General features: G+C 38.8%; 1 long non-coding RNA gene across 3 annotated transcripts in view; it reads left to right on the forward strand.

The window, feature by feature from the left end:
• LOC134168090 (uncharacterized) overlaps nucleotides 1-25,614 on the forward strand; it is a 125,846-nt gene that overhangs the window by 57,880 nt on the left and 42,352 nt on the right. The window contains exon 1 of one of the 3 annotated variants that reach the window (XR_009966398.1): nucleotides 24,129-24,556. The exons of 1 other annotated variant lie outside the window; for it this stretch is intronic. This is a non-coding gene — a long non-coding RNA (uncharacterized LOC134168090). Of the gene's footprint in view, nucleotides 1-24,128; nucleotides 24,557-25,614 lie in introns of those variants that run through there. One more of the 3 variants, XR_009966408.1, reaches the window with a different exon arrangement.

Consider the following 25,614-nt stretch of genomic DNA (forward strand, 5'->3'; position numbering starts at 1 on the left):
GCACACAAACCACATGTAAAGAGAATGATCCTGCTACTATCCCTTACAGGTACTTTCAAAGAGTTACACATTTGGTACATATTCAAAGACATGGAAGAAGTATCTGCCTTTTCAAACTAAGGTACCTTAGGCATGGTAGTGCAAATTAATTAAGACAGACATAACCCATTTAATTCTAACCACAGTGGATACAGAAAATATGTCAGTCAGTGTTTTGGTTTGTTTTATCGCATCAAATCAACAGAAGGTTTCATTTCCTTTGCTCATTGGAGGGGAACACTTTGATGAATGATGGATGATAGCAGCCTTGATGAATGATAGCAGCCTTCCAATATCTGAAGGGCCTACAAGGATGCCACAGAGGGAAGAGTCCATCAAGGACTGTAGCAATAGAACAAGGGGAAATGGGTTTAAACTTAAACAGGGGAAGTTCAGGTTAGATATAAGGAAGAAGTTCTTTACTGTAAAGGTGGTGAGGCACTGGACCAGGTTGCCCAAGGAAGTTGTGAATGCTCCAATCCTGGCAGTGTTCAAGGCCAGGTTCAACAAAGCCTCGGGCAACATGGTCTAGGGTGAGCATCCCTGCCCATGGGAGAGGGGTTAGAAACAGGTGATCTTAAGGTCCTTTCAACCTTACCCATTCTATGATTCTATGATCTACCCAGAAAAAGAGGGGTACATAGATCCCCCTCACCTAGCATTAAGATAAATTGCCACACTTGTCTATGTACTGTAGCCAGGGCTGTCTTAATCGAATGTACTGTTTCTAAAATACTATCAAATTACATACATGTGTTTCCTGTAATGTGAAACATGTTGTAGGTTTTTGTGTTACTGGTGCATTACACAAATACGTAATTCATTACAATTAAAGTAATTTCATTTTGATACAGGTCTAATAAAGACACACCTTTGCTCAGTACCATCAATCTTATATCTGAAACATATTTAAAAAGCAGTTTGTAACTAAAAATTGGGGATGTTTTTTCTTCATAGAACTACAGGATCATTTAAATCCTCGTAATATTTTTTTTAGACAAAGAGGTTGCTGTGTTTCTGACAACATTCCATACTGAGTCTTAAAAACATGTGTCTCCCAGACTGTTTGTTCCAGATTAGTGAAATTGCCATGTGAAATTCTGCAAAAGTTATTACGCTTTAAATACATCAGGTTTTGTTAAAGCAAAAAAGAGAAATCTGAATTCCATTTGCTCCAGAACGACAGTCTCCAAATGGCAGAAACAAATTCCTCAAAATGCTACCTCTATTTTTGACTGTCCATTCTGTACGGTATTTGTCAAGAGATAAGTTAACATGAAAATTCAAATGAGTCATGTGAATTTTGAAAAGTTCTCAAACTGAAGGCTGAGTATTGAGCAGAACATTTAATGTCACATTTTCCCACTCCTTTTTGCTGCAGAAATAAGGAATTAAAATCAAGAAGTCAGGATGCCATTACGTTTTTATAGATCATATAGCAGTGTAAATTTTGAGATGGGTGAAGAGTTTTTCCATAATTCTTTTTAGTGAGAAAAAGTCTGCATAAAAGCTTTTAGAAGTGTCCCTGGGGATTCCAGTGAGGTGATGATGATTTTTGTTAGGAATTACTCTTAGAAAACTTCAAAGTAGCAAAAATCCTGAACATTTCAAAAAAACCCACAACTTAAAGAACAGTTCATAAATATGTGGACTAGCATAACCCCAGCTCTGAGCTTTGAAGGAACTGAATATTCCTGATATAAACTGACTTCCAGTTACTTTACTCTAAAAATAATCAATTTCAAAATAAGTGGGAGTTTAGCAATAGGGTAATATCTGGGGAAGTCACTCTTTAAGGGGGGGTTTATGGTGATGTAAAAACATACGTGGTAGAATCATAGAATGATTTAGGTTGGAAGGGACCTTAAAGATCATTCAGTTCCAGTCGCCCTGCCATGAGCCAGGACACGTTCCACCAGGACACCTTCCACTACACCAGGGTTCTCCAAGCCCTGCCCAACCTGGCCTTGAACACTTCCCTCCAGCTTTGTTTTTCCATTTAGACTTAGGCAGAGTTGGTCTAACTTGAAGAGCTGCTGTAGTTTCCAGAATATTTTTTTATTTAGCTACAGGTTCTTGATAACCTTTTTTCCATTTTCAGTGCTTTATTTAATGTATTGTAATGCTTGTTCCCTTTGAACAAAATATATAAGGAAATTAAGTTCTTACTTGTAATTACAGGATATGTGTATCACAGTTTAATTTTCATAGCAAAGGATATCTAGGCTGTATCACTGCCACATGACTACAGCTGTAGCCCTCAGAGAGCCATTAGTACTGATGTGGAGCATATTACATATAGCCAGTCTTCATTAGGAATTTTGACAGCCTAAGGAAAGCAGGTTTGGACTAGAGTATTTTTCTTGTATTTGCTTACATTTTGCATCATTTATCCCTGTATTTTGCTGATACATTTTGAGGGGAGCTATTAGTCTGGATTACATCGTGATGATTTTGTTTCATAAATCAAAACAAAATAAGAAAGAAAAAGGAGTTGCTTTTGGGAGAAGATGGGCCCATTACTTAGAAGAAAAATTACTTGATGTTAAATTAAGTGCTTATAAAAATAAATACAACAGAATATGATAACAAAGAATTTAGATAATAAAAATATGGAGATTTAAACACTCTTTCGTCATTCATTCTGTGCATGTGATTTGCTAAGTCAAAGCCATGTAAGCAATTCTATCTTAAACAGTTGGCTTCATAGTGATAGCTACTAGTAATGAATTACATGGCCCATTTATTATGGAAGTGATAACAGCTGACTTTGTATAATGTTGCCAGTTTCCTAGTATACCAAATAAGGCAAGTTCAAGTATAAAATGTCCGTGTATACCATCATTTCTAAAAGGAAGTGTTTCCCTACAAGGCTGCTTAGTTTCACTGGTGCTTATCAATAGCAGAGGTGCTCCTTTGTTAAGGAAATTGGTTTTGGATTTGCACAGGAAATTGAGTGAGGAAGTTAAGACTAGTGGGCATAGAGAAGGAAAACCCTGAAAAACTGACTTTTAGAGGCTTGACTTTGTATCACAAGGGATGAACCCAACACATAGCTGGAGAATTGTGCTGGAATGCCAGACAGCCAGATGCAGCAACACATCGGTGCTTCCTGTTTCTGGGCTGGTGGCACCTCCGGGGCAAGCCCTGGGGATGCGGCTCACAGCACAGCTTTCCAAGCTTTCACACCCCTGGCTTTCCAAGTTAGTCAGGACTGTGGAGCTCTGGTCACCTCCTTTCCAAGTAACAAATTGCCATTATGATCCTTTTCTGGGACAGACTGATTTATGAGGAGAGCAACTGTCAGTCTCAGAAGAAAGTGTATAAAATTCCTTAAAAATCTGAGCTGCCAAAGGAGGAACTACTACAATATATATAAGCCATAAATATAATAAAAGTGCATGAGCTGCAGTGGGAAATAGGTTTCATTTTCCATTTCTTTCAAGATTTGTGGTACTGTTTTGAGTGACAGAAACTCAGATCTGTAGAAAATGGGACATCTCAAAAGTGAGCATGTTCTTTTCCCTGAGCAGGCACTCTGCTCACCTGAAGGATTACTGATCCTTGTCCTTTGGTGATGACAAATCAGATGGCCTTTTAAAAACACCCTCAATATTTTCCTTGCAGAGATATTGGGGATTTTTTTACTGTGAGCTTTCTAGATTACTATGATATAACAGTTTTAAGTATAGGCAACATAAGCATCACATCTTTTAACTTCAGCTGCTAACTTGAAAGTGAAAAAGCATCCTTTGACTACAGTTCTTGGACTTCATTCAGTCAACCTTTGAAGAAACAGAATGTGTTTTTATATAAATCATGACCAGGCTTAAACACATGGGGCAATTTGCATGCTGAATTTGAAGTTAAGATTTGACATAACAGAGGGCAGTCCAAGAACTTACAGTGAAGTTTAAATAAATCAGTACAAAGCTAAAGTTTATTGCCAGTACTGTTCTCACAGCTCAAGGCTATGCTAATGTGGTCTAGGGTTACTTTAATATTTTACAGCCTCTCATTCCCTCAGTGCATGTTTTCAGCATGCATATCACTCACTTTTATAATAAAACAACTTGATAAAGCCTTCTCCTTTGTATTGGCCTCCTGAGGTAAAAAGTCACAGAGATGTTAAATCTCATATGGCTTGCTCCAGCTTCATTACTTTCAATGAAAGAAGCATCTTGGTCATATCTCGTAGCATGCAGTACTTCCTCAATAACTGGATTTCTTTAAGGGAGGACATTTTTTACCTGGATAATGAAATTGTTTCTTGATTATATCCCTGGTCGTCTTTGTGTGACACATATAGGAGGTTGGCAATGTATTAACAACTACTACACAGCATGATGGAAAGCTTTGAAAAGGAATTTTGTCTTTAGGGGTGGATGAGTGGAATCTTTACGGTCTTCCTGAAAGATGTACTGTGCAGCTTTTTATTCTCTGTGCAGGAAGAGGCGTGTGTATATTCTAAATATAATTATGGGTCAGAGTGTAAATGTTAGGCTATGTGAACTCCATGACTAAAACCAGACCTATCAATTATGTCAGTGGTAGGTTACTGCCAAGATCAAAAGTAGATTATATGCCTGGCTAAGCCTGTATTCATGCAGCTTTGCTGGTGCAGCAGTCTTGATGTGCAATCCTAGTAAAGAGTATGTACTAATTCCAGATTGCTGTGAGTGAAAGGTGCTTCCTTGAAAAACATGTTGTCCATATAACTATCTCTGTGCTACAGCTTTTGCTTATGCAAATAGTCATGTGTCAGTTCTGTCCATATTCAAGTCGAGAGTATTTACTAGCTCTGATTCATCATCGTAGAAGCCTGGCCTTCAGTAAATGGACTAACAGGCCTAAGTTGAGCCCTTGCCCTATGCTCTGGTGAAGGGGTTGAACATCCGTAAGATTCTCTATGCCATATGGGACAGGGATATTAAAAATTACTCACCTGGGTCAACCCCAAATAATCTTAGGGCATCCAAACCCCCAGTCAGTCATCAAATTAAAATTGCAAAGGATACTTCTTTCTGATCCTCACTTTGGTAAGGAAGTCGAAAAAGCAGGAAAAGCAACTTCTGGCAGAAACATAATTTGCCCTTAAGCCATTGCATGGAGAGTTCTTGGTCTTCCTCTTAGGTATAAGACAAAATTAGTCGTTTCTAAAAAGATAAGGCTTTTTAGTGTGCACATTACAATATAATGGCTCCCATTTCTTTATTACTAGAATATAGGGATTATAACTAAGGGATTGCATGGCATTGAATGTAGAAGGGTTGAGAAATGATGAATGCAGGATCTTTGTTACACAAAGAAGTAGAAAGCATTGATCAAAAATGCTCTAAGGCAAACCAATTAGGGACCCATTGACAGCAAAATGACCTGCTCATCCATCTTTCAAATGAAATATAAAACTTAGGTCCATATCATTTGTGGCCATTTTAAGCACTTGAACATTTTTACTGAAGTCTGAATGCTGTTAATTTTGGTCTCCTGGCCAAACTCCAAACTGCGAAATTGTTCTGCTTACCCCCTTCCTTAATTACAGCAATAGCTTCATTAGGAACAAATGCATTCAGAGTTTGCTGACCTAAACTCCTCTTATATTGCTATGCACTATTAAATGTTACTGCATTTCTATGGTGGATTAAATGACCTCTAGACAAAGCATGTGTAGCTTGTTTAAAAGGTGTTGGGACAAAAGGTGCTGTATGTACAAACGCTATCATAGAAATAATTTTAGACCCAGAGCATGCAGGCATTGAAGTGTGTTCGCTAAAGAGGGGAAACTGTTGGCATTTGCTGATGTAGCTGGATAAAAGACAGAGACTGTTTGGGAACAGAGGGTGTATACTCATGGGCTAGGAAGCTGGTGGCTGCTGATTATCATGAAAAAAGTACTTTCTCTGAGGCACATTGCAAAATTACAGAGCAAATCAGGAAGCAAAACGAGGGTGGGATTTACCAGAAACAGGAGGCTCAGTGCTTTGTGGCTGCCTGTGTCTGTATAATGACGCACTTTGTTGCTTTTTTTTCTAGAAGTAAAAGAGAGAAAATTGTTGAGAAGTCTGCTAAACTATTCCGTAAGTCTGTGCATGGTTTTTTAGGGTTCTGTACTTTGTTCTAATGAAGTTATAGCTTCTCTGAAAAACATCCATACTCTGCCTGGAAAGTGAGGGAAAACCTGAGATAGTCTAAAATACAAGCAAGAGGCTTTTACAGACTTTATCTTCCTATTGCGCTGTTTAGCTACAGCCTTATCCTCAGTGTCCAGTTCTCTGCTCATTGTATAGCACCTGAATGACTTGCCTGGAGGGTTTTTAAACTATGGATTTTAAAGTATTATATGCATTAGAATAAAGGTGCTGTATTTGGTGTACTATATTCAGTGTGCTGTATTCAGGTGTTCAGGGTGAACTTGGATACGACTATCTAGTCAATTGTTGTGTAACTGGTACCAAAACTCTACATCGCTACAATTCTTTTTCCGAACGCTGAAGCTTTTATACCAGAAGTGTTCAGTTCACTACTTGTTACCTGAAATTATTATCATGCTTCTCTGCAGAGCAAAAAAAAAAAGCATTTAGAGAAACTGAAGCAACTTTGAACTTGAAGCCTGCTATGAGTAACATGGGTTCATTTTGCAACAGACTTTATTTGCTATGAATAATTTGATGAGCTTTATTTAATTGGCAGACACAACAAATAACCAATCATACCACATTTCCCATAGGCTCTGAATCATGTTAGAGCCCTTTTGCACTGTTAAATGGTTACTACTTTTCCAACATCTGTTTTAGTCAGTCTTGCAAAGTACCCATTCACTGATGTTAGAACATGATGTTGAGTGTTTAAAATTGCAAACAGCTTTAGGATGGTACCTGAACAGCATTTAGCTCTCTCTCATTTTGGATCTTTTTTCTTTGTGTATCATATACTGAACTTTAAAAGAAAACACAGAAATCTACTGGTGTAAAAACCAGGGAGACAAAGTAAGTACATCATTAACAATTTCAGCAGAATTACAGATTCTCATTTGGCTTTCAGTAGAATATAGACATCTAAATCACTTAGGAAAATCATCAGTTTTTTATCCAAACAGAAACAGTCCACAGCCTTTTCCTGATGCAGTAGATAATGGAGACTCAACACTGCAATATTTGGTTCCCAGGATGAGCCAGCTCTTTCTGACTTGAAGGACCAGCCCTGGATATTAGTAATAACAGTAGATTCCTAAACCTCTCAAATGAACCAATTAGGCTTTTCACTAATGTTCTCATTCATAAGCAACAAGGGATCTTATGCTGATTTTAAGCCTTCATTCTAACCTCTCTATAAAAAAGCAGGTTAGTAAAACAACTTCAGTCTGAGTAGAATTTGGACCACAATGTACTTATCATATACAAAAACCATGTGCTTACCCAACTTCGCCTTATTTGATGATGGGTTCCAGTTTGGCATAAACTATTTTATAAAATGAAAATGGAAAAAAAGTGTTAATGAAGATTTCCTCCTTAGAAACAGTGGCTAGATATCACAAGTAAACATTTCTCAATTTTATATACTCTTCAACAGAAGGCACAACTGTGCCACATATTTGAATGGCTGGGGTTTCAAAATTACATGTTCTTAAAAATATTGCTAAATAAGATCATTGTGTACCATGTTCTTGTGCCAAAATACACAAGATACACTATATAAATAAGTCACATATGCATTTAGGCATCTAGGACAGGATCTCAGAATTGGCTTTTTTTTTTAACTGTAAAATAACAAGCCTCTATTATGAGCTAAATACTGTTCTTTCTGTGATACAACCATAACATTTGTCTACCCAAACTCAGCAGAACTGCTTCTCTCAAATTATAGCAAACTATCAGAGACAGAAGACAGAAAAGATTTAGGCCCAGACCCTGGCCATTTTTAACTCAAAGGCTGATCCGTCATTCCCTAAAAGAGACCAGTATTTTGCCTATAATGAACAGTTGCTTTGATTTTGGCTTTATGGCCAAATGAAAGAATAAGGAACTGTAAATGAGGGAGATGAGATTTCTTGTTATGACCAAGGATGCATAAGCTGGTGTGCAGATAAAAATCTATTCAGTAGTCTTCAACATGCTGGGTCTCATACAGGAAAGCAGTTCCATGTAATAATAGATGAACTTTAAAGGAAATGGAAATAAAAATGAAGCCCTAACATGGGAGGTCTTAACTGGTCAGATACAAGGACAAATACAAAACCACTGTTCAAGGAAAGGTTTATATGATATACAGAAGCAGTTAGTGGGCTTGTTATCTTACCATCATTTGTGACTGAGAATATTTTAAGACAGTTTTTCAGGATTTCATGACAGAATATCCTGAAAAGCATGATTTTGTGGCAGCAAATCAACCTCGGTTACAGGCAGAAATGTTCTACCTTAATTTTCTTGCTTTCTTCAAGGATACAGTGTCACAGCTGTGGCTGGATGATATAGGGGATGTAATGTGTGTTGAAACAGAAGAAGATGATTCTGTGCGTTAGTGAGAATTTCAGAGTAGGAGAAGGAGTGTGTAAAGGATAAAAATCCATCTTTGAACAGAATACTTAGTGTGATTATTAGAAAACGGTGCATTTCCTTAAAGGTCTGAGAGAGATCTCTTCTGTTTATCACTGCATCTAAGTACATGGGATGGCAATGTGAGTTTTAAAATAATCAATTGCTTATGAAACCAAGTGAAGAAATTGCAGAATGGTGCAACTATTCCCTAGGAGACTTATCTATTTAAGATTATAGCAGAGCTAAACGATCAGTCAAGTACAATGCAGACAAATTAATACTCTCAAGTTTACACAAGTACATAATGCATGTATTAAAAGCATGTTCACAGTAGAACTGAGATAAAAGATTTTAGTAATTCTTTCATCTTGGAAAATGCACTCAAAAAGCTGTCCCAGTGAGTTAGAGAAATGAACCCTACAAAGGATTTGAGGGGAAAAGGGGCTTAGCTGGGAATTTCTGAAGAATACACTTCCTAGCCTAGTGAAATAATATGAAAATTATACTTGGCTAAGAGAAGGACATTGCTTTTGTTTGCTTTCTCAGGGGAACTTGCCTTTTGGTTTAGATGAGAGAATCTGTGGGCATTTAACCACAGTTCTGGAGACTTTCTTCCAGCACAAAGTGTTCACCTCTCCAAATTGCAGGCCTGTCGTATCACTTTACATATCTTACTGTTTCTCTCCTGTTAGGAGCTGAATCACTGTATGTTTGCAGAGCAAAGTGCAATGTAGTCTCAATCTCTGAGGAACTTTAAAGCCACCTCTCTAACAAAGAGAATATTCACAGCAGGTGAGAAGGAAATAAAATGTGATGAGGGAGAAAAGACAGGGAAAAGAAATAAAAGAGGAGGCTGAACAGAAGTGTTAAACTTTCTCCTCTAGTTTGTGGGATAAATGCAGGCTACACAGCTCTACCTCTCCACGTTTCATGAAGATGCAGGAAACTTGGGTTTATAGTTTAATTTGTATCCCTGGATTTTACTCCCCCCTACACTGCCCTCATGTGGTCCTAGTTCCAGAACAAAAAATATGCTGTAAGCATTATGTTAAGGGGTTTGGAGTAGAGTGAAGCCAGTCACATCACATTTTGGACCTGATTCAGGTGCTTAATTCAGGATATTTTAACCAGTCCTACTGTTCTGGTCTAAATCTCACACTGAAGATTAGAATCTGTTGTTATGTGATCAGAACAATTGTTCTGAATCTGATTGTCAGCCCCTGCTCTGAAAGCAGTCCTTACTATGATCTGCCAGTTTCTTATCCTATTTTAGCCTCCAGGTTTATGTTTCCTGATTGCTGTCATGTGGCTTTTATGAAATGAGGTGGTAGTTCCAGTCCTATGTATAGGAGATGAGTGGTTATATCATGAAAATCAGTATCTCCAAGCAAATGGCATGATTAGCACAATCAGATCTCTGAAACAGAGAGGTGAAGGCTTTCGGTGTAGTAGGAATGCACTACTTTCTTTCAAATGTGAGTCATTAGTTAGTGAAGATAAAATTCCCCTAAATATAGAATGTGCTGAATTATGTTTTACTGATGTATAGAAGAGTTTTGGTCTCTTAATACTTGTGTCCTGTCACAGCTCTAAACTGTCTAGAAGCATAAAAGAAATTCCATGAGACTGGCAGGAGGCAACTGTTTATTGTAGTGTTGCCCTTCATTCACTACAGTCTCTCCCAGCAGTGTCTGAGCAAGATCTGACTGGAGCCAGTTGGAGCCATCCCATTGTGGCTGTGTGTACTGCTGAAAGCTATTTTCCTCTCTTAAAAACATAGAATTGCCTGGCTCTCAAAGTCATCTCTTCTTCCTGCCTCATGCTCTTTACTGTATTGCACCCGACTGCTGTCAAAATAAGGACCACACTTTCCAAGGATCAAGGGCTCACATTGTCTGTGGTATAGGCAAATGTAAATCTAATAAAGCCAGTGGCAATGTGCTGGCTTACACTGAATTGTGGCCTATAAATATTTCTACAGCAGTGATTTGCTGGGCAGTGTTTAACTGCTGCCTTAACTAATACTCAAATGCAGCATGGAGAGGGCACTCAGCCAGAGCTACGGGTTCTCTTCCTGGCTTGGTCATAGTCATGCTCCATCTGTTTTGCTGTCTGGGAACAGTAATACTGACATTCCTTTGTAAAGTACTTATATAGCTGCAGTGCACTATGTAAGAATTAACTGTTATTACCATAGACTTCAGGAGCCAAATTTTGACCTTTCAATGCACTCATATGTCATCAACTTGCCATAAGCTTTCTGAAAAAATTATTTAACCAGAAGGCTGTAGCAGAGTGAGGACTGCAAAAGCTGCTCACATCACAGATATAATTGAAGACTGTTGTCCCACCATCAAAACAGAACAGGAGACAACAGATCTAGACAACAGGAGGTCTTAACAACCATTTCACACCAACCTGTCCTAGGAGCAGTGAACTGATGGAAGTTCATTTGTGTGTGATTTGAAGAAAAATCTCAAGAGAAACAATGGATGAAAGAAACAAACATTGTAAGACTGAACGTCATGAGGCCTGTCAGGCCATGTGACTTTGGCTGTCTCCTTGAATCCCTTTATGCTTGTTAATGAATGCTCCTTTCCTTCAGTTCAGGCACTCCTCTGTTTAAGCAAACACAACAGCTATGTAGTTTTCTTCTAAGGGAGACAACAAAGAAAGCAGAAAGAAGTGACTTTTCCTTGAGAAACCACAGGCTGTAGCAACTCTTAGAACAAAATGGCTAATGCCTCCACTAACAGGCAGATGTCAGCTTTCAAGAGGGAAAAGACATGGTGATTTTGTGGAAACAACCCCCCTGCTGGGTGCCATCCCTTCCCTCCAGTGTGTTGACCACACCACACAGCTTGGTGTCGTCAGCAGACTTGCTGAGGGTGCATCAATCCCACCGTCCATGTCACTGACAAAGGTGTTGAACAGTGTTGATCACAACACTGACCCCCGAGGGACACCACTTGTCACTGGTCTCCATATAGACATTGAGCCATTGACCACAGCTCTTTGAGTGCAACCATCCAGACAATTTTTTATCCATCAAGTGGTCCATCCACCAATGCCTCTCCAGTTTAGAGACAAGGATTAGTAAGCAAATGTGAAAAAAAATCCTTTTCAGTTGCGCATCATGATTTCTCAACAGTGTGTCTATTATAGAATAAAATACTACCCAGCAAATCCTGATTGTCAATATGTAGGGACTAATTAATCACTGAGGAAACATTTTAACAGTCATAAAAATGAAGACACAAATATTTGAAGATGATCTGATGATGACTGATCTGTGGAAAGAAGGTTGAATTTTGGCAACTCCCTCCAAAACGAATTCCAACCTGTAGAAAATGTGATTTGCAAATTGCAATGATCCATACTTTCCAGTTGTACCAGAAGAGAAGGTATCTGAAATACATGGCTGAGAAACAGAGATTTGACAGCTCTTCTCCTGTTTGTTCTCCCTAATTTTCTACAAATTTCCTGTGTTTGAACCAGTGCCCCCCATTGTTGGCCCCAGACCCTTTTCCTACTAGGGCTGTCAGATGTTCCTTCTATGCTAAATTTCATGCAGATTGCCACAGGTGCTTCTAGCATCCTTGATCACAGTGATTATCAGCAAGTACAAAAGTGGAATAGCAAAGGTTACTGGACACAGGAATATATGGAGAGAGCAGGTAAAAGGATAACTGCCCTGCTAAGAGAAAAGTGAATGGACAAATGCACGAGATTTTGCAGCTAAATTATGCATTGAATAAGTTATCATTGTAGAAGGTAAATTTCATTCATCACTTGTGGAAATAAGCTGGTATCAGGAAGATGAAGAGTCTGCCTTACATTTGGTGTTACCTAGAATTTGCAGATGCCTGGATTGATTTTGCTTTATGTTGTCATTTCTTAGGGGATGCATGTAAATGTGTAAGTACCCGTAATCCTTAGAGAGGGCTATGACTCTTGCTCCTCTCCTCCCTCCCACAAGCCACCATCAACGAAAATGATCAATTTTAATGAAAGAACTCAACTACCATGTAGTAATTTTAGATGGCACCTCAATTATACTGGGAAGTTAGGTTCCCATAGATCCACTGCATATTAACGTTGTGCTAAATCCCAGCTTTATTGTATCTGGACACTGTGTTTTGTGCTGTAAGAACTCTGACAAGCAAATATTTTGACTAAATCCACAACAAAGCAATCTGATCTCCATTCTCCAGTTAGGGGCTGGTTCTTTGGGTTGCGTCTGGAGGTTTTATTGCAACTATTTGGACCTAAACTGGAAAGGAGAATGTCAGGAGGAAGAAGGAACAAAAAAAGTTCCTTTTATAAATAAAGTTTAGTTTTATTTGTAACAGAAAGCAATTTAGTTTGTGCTCAGAAAGGAAAGGGAACACTTTCAAATTCAGCCCTTCAAGATGTAGCTTTCCATGTTATTTTAAATTTGGATCATACTTCAGTTTATTTCTGTGGCAGTCCATCCCCCACTTTTCAAAGAACAGTAAATCACTGCATCACATTCTGACTGTGCAGGTGGGAAGCTTTTCTGATGCTCTTTCCGAGTCCTACAATAAATGAACAAGCCAAGGCACAAACTCACTTTTTAACTGCAGCTTTACTCCAGTCCCTTTTTCTGTCCCCCAAAGCAGACTCTGTTGTGGGGGGAGGTTAGTACACCCAAGCATGGCAACTTATTCTGCACGAGTGAGAAGATGAATTTGCAGGACAGAAAATGTTCCAGAACATTTTGCCTTTTGGACTATGGGCCAAATTTTGCTTTATTTCCCTGGTGTGAGTCTGAAATGGCTCAGTTACAGCAGCGTAAATTGGATAAGCCCTACTGGCCTCAGTGGGACAGCTGAATTTGGCCTATTGCTTTACAACTGTGTGATCAGAGCAGTCAATCTTCTGGCTGCAAGGAATAATATAGAAGAATTAAAATGTACATATGTTGGGGTGTGCTCTGGATGGCATTGTAACAGGACAGAATATCAGACATAATCTTGTTTTGTACTGCAGTGCTGACAATGTACATGTGGCAGTACTGGGGAGAAGAGCAGCCGCTTCATTATTCTTGGTGTGTTTTGCAGCACACCAAGGCATCTGGGCAGGGAGGCTTTCAGAACCATGGCAGTGCTGGAAAAAATTGTCTGAAATGAGGTGTAAAGATGAATAAAGAATTACATCCTTGTTTTAGCTTGAGGAAGAAAGTGTTTTTTTTAAAGAAGCAGGAAGATAAATTAGCAAGATTTGCATCTAATGTGAATCTCCAATATATCTCAAATTAACAGAAGAAATACATCAAAATTTATGATGAATGATACTTCTGCTTGGTCCTGTTCTCGTTATATATACCTCTGAAGTGGAACCAATGCCATTTGTGAATAATTTCATTAAATAATGACAAATATATGTTTTGTAGCAGACAAAACTGTAAACATTAATAAGGCTAAAAATCATGAAATGCAATCTTAATTACTAGAAACTAGAATAACCAGCTGAACTGAGGCAGACAAGTCTTTAGAAAGGAGTTTTCAGCTGTTAGGGTGGAGCTCACATCCTAAGAGAGTTGGCATAGTCATCTCTTTGAAGTGTACAACATTTTGGAATAAGCCATAAAAGCAACATAAGATCTCTTCATTCTGCATGTCTTTTGGATATTCTACAGCCCTTAGAATTTCTCCAAATAGTTTATGTTTTGGTTGTCTGCCAGCCCCGCATCTTAATAATAAATATCTCCTTCATAGTGGTGGCTAAGCTGTCATCAGGGAAAAGTATAGGCTAGATGATGCCCCTGGACCACTGCAGGCATTTGTGTTGTGTTAAGCCTCTCCTAACTATCAAAGTCTGCTTAGTAATGAGTAAGGTTTCTTGCATCTTGCCTTCTCCTGGGAGGAACTTAACTGGCTTGCCAGGTAGAAGCCTTCTGATTTCTCAGCTGACCCCTACTCTAAGCTGGGAACATTTTTTATAGCTACTTCTCTGCTTGGGTTTTTACCCTTCACCCTGGTGTATTTAAAGAAAACAAGCATACTCTTTGTACTGTAGGGTAAGCAAATAAATTGTTAGAGATCCCCTTGTCAGATGGACTCACCTTTCTCCTGATTGTTATTTCTATTTTGATTTCAGCTTTCTTTAATAATGGTACCAAAATTGTGCAAAGATTTCTTTCTGGCTGTAGAGGAGACACTTTTCAAACTGGGTCACCTTCTGCAAGGGTAAAGTTTTAGTCAAAGTTCAAAGTCAAAAGCATCAGAGAGCTGAGAGTTATCACTCTGAGGATAAAGTATATGGAGCTTTTAAACCATAAATCCTGCACTTGACAGCATCTCTGTGACTTAACGGCAGGCCAGAATGACACCATCTGCTCTGCGAGTGGCACTGCTTTTTTTTTTTGCCACGGTGTTGTTCATTTCTCTGCTTTTCATTCGCTGGTGCCTCATTTCTGACTCATCATGTGAACTGAACAAAAGAAGAGTGAGAACTGGTAGCTGGGGCTTCTGGTTTACTTCCGAGGTCACCACACTTGTCAGCCTTGTGGCCCCTGCGCGCCCGGGGCCAAGCGTTTCCCAGTTCTGAAGTTGCAACAGAATTACAAACCAAGCAGAAGTGCAAGTTAGCTAACCGCTGATCACAAAATACAAATGTGATTGGCAAATTCAGACAGCATTACAGTCTCTGAATAAAGAGGATCATTTAACCTTTGCTGTGGTGTTTTTAAGAGATCAGATTCTGAAACATGGAATAATCCATTAAATTTGGTAAAATATTAATCGGCATCACCAGTTCTTACTTGAAACGGTTTTAAATGAGAACGAAATTCCGAAGTTTTCTACTGACACGAATGAAACTCGGACGAGGAAAAGCTCTGGATGAAGTGACATCTAGTGGCTGCCTAGCGAAATGGCTGGAACTCCCGGAGGTCGGCCCCAGAGCACGTCACTGCGCTGCCTGTGAAGTTCAAGCCGATGCAGCTGTGCCAATAAAGGCAAATGCCATGTAACTTTGAAGGGAAAATACCTGAACCAGGCTTATTCAAAACTCTGCTGTTAGCTGGCACTTGCCTCTCAGAGAACGGTGCGTCCCTGGAACACAGGGCAAATCGTGTTCTAACAGAAGTGGGTCCCACTGCAGTCTGTGAAATATTAACATCTGTGTCCATGGGCATGGATTTCTGACCCCAAATTTTAATCCCAGATTTAAGGCTGACAAACTCTGTGAACCTAATTCCTCTTGGTTTGAGTTTTTCTATCTGCAAATTAGGCACAACACAGGGGAAGTTTTTGTTTCAGTGTGGCTTTCCAGAAGTGCTTTATTAGGTCAGTTCTTATAAGATGTTTGCCATTTTCAGGTGGAAAATATAAGTGAAGAGATCAACACTTAGCATTAAAGTCAGGTATTTTAAAAACAGTCTTCTACTGGCAGGTAATTGAGTTGATCATGCACAGGAGATGAAGAAGCTGGGTTGCAGCTCAGCCTAAAGAGAAAGAAAGTGCAAGTATTGTTAAAACAGTTAAATTTAGTCTTTCTCAGAAGTGGTGCATTTGGAAGACTTTGGAGAGAACACTTCTGATTACATGTGCACAAGTAGTGTTCGTTAGGCATCATGTTTCACCTTTTAAAAGCTGACATGGTCATGCTGTGTATCCTGTTTTCTAAATCAGCATAACCAATCATCTTTCTCCATAGCTTCACTAAGAACACCAGCTTTCAGGAATGAAGCATTTCATGCCCTGTGTACCAGTACAATAGAGCTGACCTGTGTTTCAGGCAGTGATTGTGGCCAAAGTCCTGTTTACACGAGTAAACTGGAGGGCGCATCAGCCAGCAGTCAGGATCACACTGACTGACATGGCTCTTCTGATAGACACCTGGAACAGTAGTGCTTCTTTCACCAGTGCACAGAGCAGTATGATGCTGCCAGGAAAGGGAATGCTTCCCACCTTTATATTCTGCTGAATTTTTTTCTGCTAGGGTTAGATTTATTAAAGCTTAATATTTATTTTCCCATTATTAATTGTTTGCACAAATTTTGCTGCTCTTGGCATTTTCTGTGTGTATCAAAGTTTCCCTTCCCTTTTTATATTTTCTTGAAAGTCAGTAGTTTTTTAAACACAATTCCAGATTGAGGGAATATAAGAAGAGTAGAATTTAGTGGCATGAGGTGCTGAAACAGGACAAATTTCAGCAATATCTGAAATGTCTATTGCTCCTTAGTTTGAATATACAGTATCTTTATTAGGTTTTATTTCATTCTGTGTCCATTCTTCAGCTTTCATTCTCTTCAATAACAGCAACTTAACATAAGTCATATTTGCCAGGAGCACCAAAGTTTGTATGCTGCCAAGAGCAGTTTTACACAGAAGATGGACATACCAGGGCTCTTAAAGATAAACAACTAAAAATATGGCTATATCTTGCTGAATTTGCTGTTCATATGTAACATAACTATGTTTGTCTTGGAGATAGTTTCTGTAAGAAATTCACACATGTATTTTTTTCCTAGTAAGCAAAATACTGTTCAACAATCATAGAATCATAGAATAGTTAGGGTTGGAAAGGACCTTAAGATCATCTAGTTCCAATCCCCCAGCCGTGGGTAGGGACACCTCACACTAAACCGTGTCACCCAAGGCTTTGTCCAACCTGGCCTTGGACACTGCCAGGGGTGGAGCATTCACAACTTCCCTGGGCAACCCATTCCCGTGCCTCACCACCTTTACAGTAAAGAATTTCTCCCTTATATCCAATCTAAACTTCCCCTGTTAATCTGTTACCCCTTATTTCCGTAGTATGTTTCAATGATAATCAGTACTGTTGGACAGTACATAATTTTTAATGACAAAAGTAGAATTGCACTTTTATATAGGCAGAGAACTGATTTCCTGATAGGCAAAAAATATCAGAACTAACTGATGGGGTTGTGTTTGTCGAGAATTAATCTAGGTTGAACCATATAATTAGATTTTTATTTAAGTTAAAGTGTTTTGTGCAACTGTGAATTTGTGGGGTTTAAAAGGTAAGACTGTAGGAATCAGGAAATTCAGAAGGGCTGGAAACCCACTTCACAGCAATGAGAATCCAAACAGCATGGAAATGCCCCAATTCCAATTCTTCAAGAAGTCTGGGTTGGGATTTTACTCCCTGATTCTCACCTAGTGCTTGAAGTGTTGGAGTACTAAGCAAGTCTTTTAACTAGTGTTATGACAACAGGGCAAGTGGATCAGTTTGTAAAGACTACTTAATGCTGGAAAACACAGAAAAATTGGTTCCTAGTCTATCACAAGTCTTTTTTATGTTTATATATGTATTTCTTTATAAAAACTTCATTTATAGAAACTTTATATTAAAGCAGAAAGCCCATGACTACTGTGTTAAATACTTCAAGCATATTGGCAAATTGCCTAATAGGGCAAATAAGGACACCTCACATTCCAGTCTTCGCAATCCTTCTTAAACAAGGGGAGAAACAATTCATTGCATTCTGTCACTAGACAAATATTCAGTTCTCAGATACAGCAGTACTGACTATTTTATTGAAACTTGTACACATCAGCCTGCACTTTCTGTATGTTCAGGGTTTTACAAGCTGTTTCCATTACAGTAAGAGATTGATGCTAAAGCCAGATAGTCAATTGGTTAAATCCTTTTAGTTTACCACAGAATGTAGGCAAAACACTATTCCCATCACCACACTAGGCAGATTCCTTGTTTATGCTTCCAAACCTTTTCCAGAAACTACTCTCTTTATAAAGCTTTCTCAGAGGATGATTCTTTCACTATCTCTTTACTTTTTATAGAATCACAGAATAATTCGGGTTGGAAGGGACCTTCAAATGTCATCTTGTCCATGCCCCTACTTTTCTGTTGTTCCTGTTGGGTTTCTTTAAATTGCATCTTATTCATTAGGACACTCATTTTCAGCCGCATAGAACTTCTAAATCCAGCCTGTTAAAAGGCCTGTTCATTTCTACTGTCTTCTATGAGAGTGAATTTCCTAGGTAATCTATATTTTCCATGGCGTGCTAAGTAGTGATGCTAGTCATGGCTCAGCAGAAAGCATAACCTTCACTGTCTGTGTAATAAATGGAGCGTTAGGAGGTTGCTGTATTCACAGAATATGCTCTTGGGTTTTGTCCGTTATTTGACTTTTCAGGGCCTTTTTACCAGCAGAGGCTCAGGTCCATTTCAGAGATACTTACGCTGTTGTTCTGTGAAGTGCAGATCAGAGCCTGCTCTGTAAGGTGGAATAGGCCAGAGCCACACTGCCACTCATGGTCTTGTCTTCAGTGAAGACTTTTTAATTTAATCTTTTCACCCACATGGTACCCCCTTCCTCTGAAACACAGGGCATGTATTTCCCATTCTGGTGAGCAGCATTGTCTTTCTGAGACTGCCTCTGAAGAAGGTCTCTGAGTTTTGGAGCTATAACTCTGCCTTGCGTAATTTGAAAAACTAAGTACTGTGATGCCCCTCTACTCTGCTCTTGTGAGACCTCACCTGGAGTATTATGTACAGTTCTGGTGTCCTCAGCATAAAAAGGACATGGAACTGTCGGAACAAATCCAGAGAAGGGCCACAAGGGTGATCAGGGGACTGGAGCACCTCCTGTATGAAGATAGGCTGAAAAAGTTGGGGCTGTTCAGCCTGGAGAAGAGAAGGCTGTGTGGAGACCTCATAGCAGCCTTCCAGTATCTGAAGGGGGCCTATAGGGATGCTGGGGAGGGACTCCTCATTAGGGACCGTGGTGACAGGACAAGGGGTAATGGGTTCAAGCTTAAACAGGGGAAGTTTAGATTGGATATAAAGAGGAAATTCTTTCCTGTTAGGGTGGTGAGGCACTGGAATGGGTTGCCCAGGGAGGTTGTGAATGCTCCATCCCTGGCAGTGTTCAAGACCAGGTTGGACAAGGCCTTGGGTGATGTGGTTTAGTGTGAGGTGGCCCTTCCCATGGCAGGGGGGTTGGAACTAGATGATCTTAAGGTCCTTTCCAACCCTAACTATTCTATGATTCTATGGGGTTTTTTTTTGTTTTTAAATCAGTACCTGATGCTCCAGGTAATCTGGGTTCTGCATAAGAGACTTTTTTGTTGCCAGTTCATAATGGGCTGTGAGATTTCCTAGCTGGCTGTTAAGAAATCAATTTATTGAAGTGAAACGGTTACACAATTGTCTCAAAATGTAGGGACAGCAGAATGAGTTCAGTAGGCAGAATTTCAAATAATTAATTCTCTAAAAGAAAAAAAGGCAAGCTGGAGGGTGTAGTTGTTCCTTTAAACTAACCTCTCCTGGAAAATTCTTTGCATCACCATTCAGCTGATTGACACTGTGTGTTTTATTTAGGAAGATGCATTTCAAGGATCAGTTTGTTAGGTGTCTGCAGTTTTAGTGAAGTGAATGGAGTCCTGTGCAGGGAGCAAGCTCTCAGACCACTGTAGCTCGTGTTATTTCTCAATGCCTACAGAAACGCCTCCATCTTCCTTCTTCTGTGTGCATTACAGAACAAACAGGGAGAGCAAACAAAAAGTACCTTTGACTCTTCAAATATGGGCAGTACTTGTTTGCCATAGGAGCCAGCTCCAAATCACCTAGGGAGATGTAGCACCCAGTTCTTCACAGATCTGCCATAGGCTGCACTGTTACTCTACAAAAGGCCACACTAGATCAGATTTTCTTACTCCATGTCTGTAATTCAAATGGAAAACATTTCATTTGTAAGGAAGATGAATGTTTCCATTTATTTCAGTGGCCTTTAAATCAAGAGCTTGTTGTCTACTTTTCATTCTTCTGAATTCTGCAGACATCAGAAAATATACATGTGTGTTTGTGGACATGTATTCTGTTATGAGAATGTAGATTCATGATGTTATCAAAGGATTAAAATATTAGGTGTCACTGCTATTTCACACGTACATGTCAGAAACTTAAAGGTTATGCATTCTGGAAAGAAAAATACCTACTTCAGTAGAAATATTTCCTTGATTTTCCATTCACTTCTATGAGTTTTACAGTAATGCAACCTTAATGTTTTCACTGGGCTTACTCCTGATTTACCACACTGCAGAAGAAAACAGAATTAGGTCTATATGCTTTTGCAGACTTCCACTGATTTTTGGTAGGTTGCTGATTTAGTTGAAGAGCTGTAATCTCAGAATAATACTGATCAAATGATTATTATCAAAAACATTTCAATTTCTTGAAGACATTTTTCATAACTTATTTGGCTGATTTGTGCTCTGGGTTTCAATCTGCTGTAGACTAATATAAATGATCCATGAAATTTTAAATTGTACTTATTAAAGGCAGTTTTCTTAACTGTCTTTGCACATATATCAAGAGCCTGGTGATAGTAAAACTTGGCTGTGATGTAGTTTTCTGGATGGTCATAAACATATGCTAAATCAAAGGGATTTCGTCTCTCAGATATTTTAGTCTCCTAGAGCACCTGTAGTAAAGATTAGTGTGAATGACTTATAAGCCATATCTACATAAACAGTTTTAAACACCTTCCCATACAATGAATGAACAACTGTCTCCAAGAATATAGCATTAAAATTATTAGAACACGTATTTTTAAAGTATCATACTTTGCATATATTACATTTTCATTTTAATGTTCTTATATGTATGAAATACCCTGTAATTCATATTATATTGGAGGATGAAAGAATCTTACAGATCCTTCATGAGCAGTGCAAAACTTTAGGGAAAAGAAAATCCTACATTAGAATATTTATGTTTCACATCTTAACATTGTTTGGGGGACCTCAGATGTAGGTTAGATAGTTCACAAAGTCAGACCTAAAGAAGCTGACAAGTATCCTTTTAAGATGGCTTTAGTGCACGTCTCAACTAACCTGGCTGACAGGGAACAGTAAGTTGATGGAGTCTGAGTTTCTGCTTCAGCATTTGAGGTGCAATTTCATACTGAGGGGCAGTAAAGAATTCTGTCCTCCATGGTAGAATTCTGTCTCTACCTTCCTTTTGTAGTGATTTTGTAGTGAGGAATGTCCAGCCTTCACTATCCAACACAGAACAATGAAAATTATATGCACAAGTATTTCAACAGCTTGTATAGCAGCAGGCAAATTATGTGTAGGAATGTTTGTTCTCTTGTCCATGTACTTGCTAATTACTTACCAATCCCCACCTTTTAACTATGAAATACTAAATAATGAAGTTTAAAATAGTAGAAGCTTTTACAAAAATTGTGCTTTTATGTAATGTGTGTCTCATATTTCATTGGAAATGAGGTTACACCTAATACATCAAGGCAGGACTTAGAATTTAATCTTTACTCCCACACTGGACATTAACTTGGACTTTGTGTGAATCCAAGGGCATTCATATGTATTTTGAAAAATATTGTCTGGCCAGTTGTATACAATTAACAAAGGAACTGAGTAACTCACCAGAAGTGATGAAAACCCTATCAAATATTTGTACTAACCAACCTTAAACCTCAGCAAGTATAAAAATCCTGTAGTGGAACCTTTCACAAGTATTTTCTAGCACATGGACTAAGCAGGAATGATGAAAATAAGATGTAGTGTATGGCTTAAATGTTGCAGGACCAGTAAGACATATAGGTAATGTGCTAAACAGAAGAAAGTACAATCTCAGAAACCAGAACTTCATATTAAGGTTATGATGAAATAATTTTGTATTGGAGTATCTTCTCATGCTTTTCTAGAAAGGAGTTTGCCTGCATCCTGTTATTAAATATATTCTGTAATGGGTTCTGAATGGAAAATTCTGACGTTTCTTTTTTCCATGAGGTCACTGGTTCTTAATGAATTACATGAACCTTAAAATGTGCTGCCCTTTTTTCAGTGTATAATATCCTGACTTTCTGTGCAAAAACCTGACTAGTCTGATTTAAAAATATTTAGGAGGGTGCCAAAACTGTAATCACTTACAGAGAGCTATGTGAAAGGAAAGGTGAAATCTCCAAAGTAACCCCTGCCTAGACCAGACTATTTGTATCTCTTTGTATGAAAGTTCATCCCTACCTTTGTGCTTGGAAGACTTGTTGACTGAAATGTTTTTCCCTTTGATCTTGTGCGAAAGCATGACACGTCAGATTGGGCCCCCAACAGCATCTCTGCCAGGCCCTGCTCTTGTTTCTGATCTTCCAAGTATGAATTTCAGTTTACTTCTGCTTTCCCATTTAACCAGAGCTCCCAACCACTGTGGAGCACTGTGAGATCTGTGTGCAAAATGAACTATCAGAGTACTTTATGGCTAACTAAATAGATGAACACCTTCTTCAGGATACCTTCTCCAGGAAGAATTCTGTTTATTTCAATAGACTTTGTGCCTGAGGAGGTCCAGCAGGTTATGTTAATGTGAACACTTAATAAATACATATTCCTTGGGGAACCTAATAACCAGATTTTCATACCTATGACTGATGAATGTACCATAGGGCTTGACCTGGCTAAAAGCATTTTAAATATTGGCCATGTGGAATAGTTACAAGCCAACATATGAATCTCTTGGGGCATATTCTTTTTAGATAGGAAGTTCCCAATTGTAAATGGTTTCCCTCCTTTAAGGCACCAGACTTTTAATTCACCCTTTATTGCAAGTGCATCTGGTTAATGTTAAATTAAAACACTCCAGGAAATCTGTACTTTTCACTGTATTTGTTATTTATGTAAATCTTTGGACAGCATCCATTGCTCCAAAATCAAGTTAATTTGAAACATAGAGCAACAGGCGTGAACACAGTCCCAGCAGACCATTCTACGTCTGATGCTGAACTGTTAATCTTTATTATTCTTCTAAGACATTGTCCAGATTTCTATGCTGTGATTCAGATGCTGGATGAAGGCATAGTCTTTTATACTGAATCTCATCTTTTTTTTTTTTTTCTGAAGACCATTCCTATTCTGGAGATTTTAGGCAAACAATGTAAGTCAGGTTGATGTAGAGCTAAATCTGTGCTCTGTTGACTTGGGGCTTTGGCTTATGTCTGCAAGGTTTGGGTAGATTCAGAGGTCAGAGTCCATGTCTAAGGGCGCAGATTCACTGAGACAGACAAAACTGAGATCTAAAGTTGGTGTTTGTATCATAAAGTTTCCCTTAAGTTGTCCACAGTGATGATAGCAAGGGAGGAAGTTTGCAGATGTTAAGTTTCAGGAAAAGAAGCTTTCATGGACACGAGATGTATTTGCAGAGAGGTTTTACTCTGTGACACTGGTTTTGAAACCAGTGTGGGGCTGAGAAGTGTCACATACTAGACTAGCATAACTATCATTGAGTCTCCACTTGCTTAATCAACAATTATAAATAGTAGCAACAAGTAACTGCATGTTTTTACTGGGTGAACACAAAAGTTACCGCAGGACAGCCCAGCCCCCAAAGTGAGACAAAATGAAGGTGTAGCAGAGTGGTTAATTGGCCGCTTCAGGTGCGGGTAATGCTATTTAGCCACAGGTGAAGCTTTATCTGGGAAGCCAGGCTCATGCCCTTGGCCAGGTGTGTTGAAGTGTGGTGTTGCTTTTGGGGAGCTGCAGCTTTCTGGGGAAACAAATCCTTCTTGGTTACCCGAGGATGCAGGTATGTGTATTCAGCAGACTTTAGCACTTCCACTTTGGAGAATGTTTTCTCCAAGTCATCTGGCTGCCTGCCTTCTCTCTCTTGCTCCCTTTTGGTCACAGCTGAATCTTGTTTGCTTGCCTTTTGGCAAATATGGCTGTTCAGCCTGAAAATGCAGAGAGGAGGGTTTCTGTATTTGCTACGTCTGATGAGGGTCTCTGCCTTTGTTTGCAGGCTTTAACAGCCCTTCTGAAATACTAGTCAGCTTTTGAGCCTTATTTCATCATAAGCAGTTGTAATTTTAGGGATCGTTGTATTTCTCTGCAGATTCCATGGACTTTATCAGGCATCTGACTCCTTTATTTTTGCTTGTCTTCTGCAATATGTGCAGTCCAACATCGAGGAGACATCTGTGTTTTCTTGTCAGAAGTGCCCTCAGATAAAAGGTATGCTTTTTGAAAAGTACTCAGTGCCTGGAGTACTTCATTGTTATTTAAAGGCTTAGTCCTAGCTTTTCATAAACTTTTCATTTCATGTAGAACAGGCAGTGGTTGGTTGGTGGTCTGGAATTTGAGAGGAAGCTACAGGCTATTCTTTAAAAATTAAATTCAAGCTATGGAAAGACATAAAATTTTATATAATTTATGTTTCAAAACTGAATTGACTGCTTTCTCTAATATATGTGTATTTCTGCATTTTGCACTCTTAAAGACCTGAAAATTATAATCAAATTTTAATCCTGACAGTACTGACTGTTGTTTTTTTTTTTTGCCAGATGGGGAGATTAATATATTTGAAAGTGTCTTGAAAGAGGTCAGATATGGTTTACATATATGAGAGGGGTTAAGTAAACTGTGTCAAGATTTTCTGCAACATGTTTCACTGAGACTAAATACAACATGTCATCAGGTCTTTATGGGCTAACATTTATAGAAAGCATAAATTACTTTCAAATGAGGGCTGTCTGCTGAGGGTTAGCTGTTAAAAATGTTTACCTCTCTGTTTATAGTTTTCTAAATCTGGGTTGTTAACAAAGGTGCAGGCATCTCCTTTAAATATTACACGTTTCCAAAGAGTTTGACTCAAGCACATCATTCTAATGGATGATTTGCTGCTGACTGTGCTGGCTATTACCATGAGATAAACAGGTGAAACGCTGACTACGTAATTTTAGCTGCTATGATTGTGAATGGGCAACTGCTGAAGTATGCAAGTGTATCTTGTAAGTCTAGATCAAACCAATCTAGTATGAGAATAATTATTAGCCATTAAATGTGTGAATCCCTCAGAAAATGGAGTTATTTCCTACAAAATATTGAGATAAAGGGGTAGATATTTTGTGTGCCCATGAAGATTCAAAATTCACTAAAATCAGTGGGCTTGCTTTCAGTGGGAACAGAATCCTAAGTTAATGTGCAGCAGTAATTCATATAGTAAATATAGACCTAGTCAACTCACCATGACTGTGGTTCAAACCCATGACCCTCCAGTGGCCTCCAAATGG

This window comes from Pezoporus occidentalis, unplaced genomic scaffold, assembly GCF_034315485.1.
Source record: "Pezoporus occidentalis ecotype Australia unplaced genomic scaffold, CSIRO_AGI_Poc_V1 ctg11, whole genome shotgun sequence".
Classification (NCBI taxonomy): domain Eukaryota; kingdom Metazoa; phylum Chordata; class Aves; order Psittaciformes; family Psittacidae; genus Pezoporus; species Pezoporus occidentalis.